At 48.3% G+C, this 5,310-nt stretch overlaps 1 pseudogene; it reads left to right on the forward strand.

Moving 5' to 3' along the window:
• Nucleotides 1-1,256: 1,256 nt before the first annotated feature.
• LOC125162105 (60S ribosomal protein L21-like) overlaps nt 1,257-5,310 on the forward strand; it is a 50,059-nt pseudogene continuing 46,005 nt past the window's right edge.

Genomic DNA, 5,310 nt, shown 5'->3' on the forward strand with positions numbered 1-5,310 from the left:
ATTTTTAACTCTTTCATCACTGGCATCAAGCCATTGTGTGTGTGTGTGTGTGTGTGTGTGTGTGTGTGTGTGTGTATGTATGACTTCAAGATTTAAGGTTTGCAAGTTTCTCTACCTCCTTTTTACTATTTGGAGCACTGAAGACCAAACATGTTCCATGATGAGCGAAAAAAAAAAAATAGTAAAAAATGTAAAAGTTGACAGCCCAGTTCGCCACTGGCACGAAGAAACTAAAGAAATTCTTCTTTTCTGATTTCTGAAGATATAACCCCTCTCGCGGACCACATGTTTGCGCCCCCCACCCCCCACCAAAATGTATATGTTGAAACTCCAATCCGCGGTGGGATGGTTTTAGGAGGCGGGGCCTTTGGCAGATGATGAGGTCATGAGAGGGGGGGGGCCCCAGGATGAAATTAGTGCCCTCATATAAAGAGACACGAGGGGCACCTGGGTGGCTCAGTCGGTTAAGCCTCCAACTTCGGCTCAGGTCCTGATTCATGAACTCATGGTTCGTGAGTTCACGCCCCTGTGCTGACAGCTCAGAGCCTAGAGTCTGCTTAGGATTCTGTGTGTCCCTCTCTCTCTCTGCCTCTCCCCGGCTTGTGCTCTGTCTCTCTTTCTCAAAAATAAAATATTAAAAATAAATTTTTTTAGCAAAAAAATATAAAGAGACACGGGAGAGTTGCCTTCGGTCTCTCTCTGCTCTCCGCTGGCCATGTGAGGATACAGTGAGAAGGTGGCTGTCTGCAAAGCCGGACGAGAGCCCTCCCCAGACACCAGGTCTGTGGCCTTGATCTTGGCCATCCCAGCCTTCATAAATGGGAGAAATCGATGTTTGTTGTCTAAGCCACCCAGCCCGTGATCCCTCGTTACAGCAACTCGAGCTGACCGCGGCAGCTGCGTATACAGCCTTTCTGTGAACCCATCACTCGCTGTGGGGCCTGTAACACTCAGCTTCCGAGGCCTTAGATTCCCCTCCGTCTAACGGACGTAATGGTAATCCTGGCTTCCTCACCAAACCAATACGAGGTATAAATGCAACAATCCACGTAAAGGCCTTAGTACACTTTGGACGAAATACATACTCCGTGATCATTCCCGTCTCTATCTCTTTTTGCGTTCACATTGATGCCGTGTGAGATAGGAGCCGGGAGCACTGGTTTTGTGGTCGGAAAGGTGGGTTGGAAACCTGATTCACCCACTGCCTAAGTGAACTTGGGCACCTAGCCACAGAGTAGTTCAGAGAACTAGACGAGATGGCCCTCGTGAAGCCCCTGATGGGACCAGGCACGAGGTGAGTGCTCGAGGGATGCCAGCCACTGGAGAGCCTTCTTATGGGGGCTGTGGCCCTCCTTCAACCTGGACAGAAGGACTGCTGGCAACAGAGAATGCACCAGCATTTCAGCGAGGCTCGTCTGCTCCCACATACGGCTCACGGGCCGACTTAGTCTTGCAAAGTCATTAAAATAATGTCTTGTGGGGGGCGCCCGGGTGGCTCTGTCGGTTGAGCGTCTGACTGGATTTCGGCTCAGGTCTCGATCTCACGGTTCGTGGGATCGAGCTCCACGCCAGGCTCTGTGCTGACAGCATGGAGCCTGCTTGGGATTCTCTCTCTCCCGCTTGCTCTCTCTCTGCCCCTCCCCTGCTGATGCTCTCTCCTCAAAATGAATAAACTTAAAAAAAAATACTTGTTTGTCCAGAAAATGTCATTCTGAGTTGCGTAAATATACACCATCACACGTTCTTGTTTTTTAAACATCTTTGCGTGTTTAGAAGGACAATTTGGCCTCCAAATTCAAGCCTGTTGCTTTCTTTAAGAAAAAAAAAGTTTATTCATTTGTTTTGTGAGAGAGAGAGAACCCCAAGCAGGCTCTGCACTGTCAGCACAGAGCCCGATGCAGGGTTCAAACCCACAAACTGCGAGACGGTGACCTGAGCCAAAACCAAGAGTCGGGCACTTAACCGACGGAGCCACCCAGGCGCCCGGAAGCCTGTTGCTTTTTTAAATTTCTCCAGTTATTATTCTTAACCCATCAGCCTTGCTTATCCAGCCAAGTTTATCAATGGCAAATGTTGCTGGCTTCACTGAGTTATGACTATAAACACAAGGAATATGAGAACAAGGCAGAAGGTGGCTTCTTTATAACCAGCTGTAATTTATCCAAGGTTTTGTCCTGGCCTTTGATTTGGAGCTGACTCTGGATCTAGTGTCCTTCTGATTGCATTAGGGGCAGCCTCAGGGGTCAGACACAATTCCAAGGTCCTGGAATCAGTTAGGAGACTGGAGAATGCACATGTGTGGAGGGACAAGGGAAGAGGCTTTTGTAAAAATCACCGTCCAAGACTCAAACACCAGCTGCCCAGGTGACCTTGGGAGAGGACAGGGCCAACTTCAGGGAGGTGCAACCTGTCCCTGTGCCCAGAGTTTAATGCTCTGCCGTGGCTATCTTGAAATTCTTTTTTTTTCTTGATGTTTATTTCATTTTGAAGGAGAGAGAGACAGAGTATGAGCGAGGGAGGGACAGAGAGAGAGGGAGACACAGGATCCGAAGCGGGCTCCAGGCTCCCAGCTGTCGGCACAGAGCCCGACGCGGGGCTCGAACTCACAAACTGCGAGATCATGACCTGAGCCTAAGTCCAAAGCCTCACTGACTGAGCGACGCAGGCTCACCGCCATCTTGAAATGCTTCAGATTGTACCAAGATGCCTTACACTTTGATGTGGCGCTGGCCCCTGCCAGTTCTGTAGCTGGTCCTGGGAGAGGAAGCCAAGGCCTTTTTGCTCATGCCGGGCACAGCTGTGAGTGTTACAAGTGATGACAAGCATACTGTGCACCCAGGGAATAATACTGATCACAAGGGACATGCATGAACCAAAAACTCCACACAGACGATTTCATTTCATCCTCCACAGGACCCATTTTACAGATGATAAAACTGAGGCTTACAGACAGTACCAGTAGGTCGCATCAGCAAGCACTCAGGATCTCCTTTACGTTTCACAGAATCCTGTGAGATATGAACTACTGGGTCCACCACATCTGAGTTCTTACAAATAGGTCAGCTGTGAACACAGTAAGAAAAAAAAAGAGGGGCACCCGGGTGGCTCAGCGGGTCGGGGGTCTGACTTCGGCTCAGGTCATGATCTCCCGGTTCGTGAGTTCCAGCCCCACGTCGAGCTCTGTGCTGATAGCTCAGAGCCTGGATGGAGCCTGCTTTGCGTTCTGTGTCTCCCCCTCTCTCTGCCCCTTCCCTGCTCGTGCTCTGCCTCTCCATAATAAATAAATATTTAAAAAAATTTTTTTTTCACTTAAAAAAGAGGGGCGCCTGGGTGGCTCAGTCGGTTAGGTGCCCGACTTCGGCTCAGGTCATGATCTCACAGTCCGTGAGTTCGATCCCCGCGTCGGGCTCTGTGCTGACAGCTCAGAGCCTGGAGCTTGCTTCGGATTCTGCGTCTCCCTCTCTCTCTGACCCTCCCCCGTTCATGCTCTATCTCTCTCTGTCTCAAAAATAAATAAACATTAAAAAAAATTTAAAAAAAAAGAGAATAATCCAAAGAAAGCAGAAGGAAGATGGTAATGAAAGGTTAAGTCTAAAAATAACAAAATAGAAAACAAAACATTTGGGGAGAAAGAAGTAGCCAAGCCAAAAGCTGGTTCTTTGAGGAGACTAATAATCTAAGAAAAATATCTAACTCGACGGATCAAGGCAAATAAAAAAATATAAAAAAATCAGCAGTAGAAAGAGAGCTTAACCACACATACAGAAGAGTGATTGAAGCTTAATACCATAAGAGGTTTTATGATTTAAAAAAAACATGAATATTTGGTGAAATTAGCAGCTTCTTAGGGAAGCATCATTTACCAAACCTGAGTGAAGAGATCCAGAGATCTAAATAGACCTAATGCTGTTGGGGAGACCGAAGCAAGAGCTAATATTCGTGGGCACATGGACACAAACACACACACACACACACACACACACACACACACCTGGCATACGCACGTTCACAGGCTAGTTCTACCAAACATTTAAGAAACAGGAAAATGGAGACTGTTGACTGCCGCCTGATCCTAACAGCTAACATTTATTGAGCACTTACTGTGCACCTAAGCACCGTGCTGAAAGCTCTCTGCGTATAATGTCAAACAAGATGGGTACTTATTGTCCTCATGTTGCAGATAAGGACATTAAGCCTCAAAGATGTTAAGCGGCTTCCCGGAGGCATGCCGATGGCAAGGGGTAGAGCTGGGATTTGAACAAGGCTCTTCTATCAACTCCGTAACTAACATCCATTGTCTCTGCGTTCCACCACCGCTCTGAACTGGTTGAGGGAAGCCATGTAGTCTGGGTCGAAGGGACAGAAAGAGCAGGACCTTTGCGGTCCCTGGCTTGACTCGCGTTCTGTTACAGTCCCTTGGATGTTCACGGAGCACCTAACGGAGGTCCCTGCCCCCACCAAGCTCGTATTCTAGTACTCTGGGATTAGGCATTCTTTTTTATCCTCCCCTTAAGAGATAGCAGCTATTGTCAGCAGAAGGGCATTGTCCTTTGGAATCGGAAGGTAATCGAGCTGGAAGGTATGACCTGATGGGTATCTCAGCCCCACGATTAACAACAAGAAGACAGAAGAAATAAGAATCGTGCCGTGTTTATACTTCACATGTGGAATCCCGTTTTGACCAAGGCCATTTGTGATTTGGTAATTCGAAATTAAACAAAAGTGCGGGGACGGTCTCCCAGGGTCGGTTTTATATTATCTTGACTTACTCCCATGTTACGGATAAGGAGATACAGCTCAGGGAGGTGAGGGAAGCCAGATGTTTGAGCCCCAAACCCAATGGTCCCTCATTTGGCATGACAGTCCTGGATACCGTGGAATCCCGGTGCAGAAAGAGGAGAGCTGGTTCCTTGTTTTGTTTGTGTTGAGAGAGAGAGAAAGAGAGAGAAAGCTCACATTCGAGTGGAAGAGGGGCAGAGAGAGGGAGAGAGAATCCCAGGCAGGCTCCATGTGCTGTCAGTGCAGAGTCCGATGTGGGGCTTGAACCCGCGAAACGTGAGATCATGACCTGAGCTGAAATCAAGGGTCAGACACTCAACCGACCGAGCCACCCAGGCGCCCAAAAAAAGGAGCATTTTTCAGGGACTTTTTGTAAGTAACATTTGTTGAACACATTACATGCCAGGCGTGGTGCCTGGCACGTTTCGTGGGCTACCTCGTGGGGCAGCTACGTTGCTTAGCTCCATTTTACAGATGGGGACACTGAAGCCCAGAGACCACTGAGTAGCAGCTAATAACACAGGGTTTGAA

Source organism: Prionailurus viverrinus, chromosome A3 (assembly GCF_022837055.1).
Source record: "Prionailurus viverrinus isolate Anna chromosome A3, UM_Priviv_1.0, whole genome shotgun sequence".
Classification (NCBI taxonomy): Eukaryota; Metazoa; Chordata; class Mammalia; order Carnivora; family Felidae; genus Prionailurus; species Prionailurus viverrinus.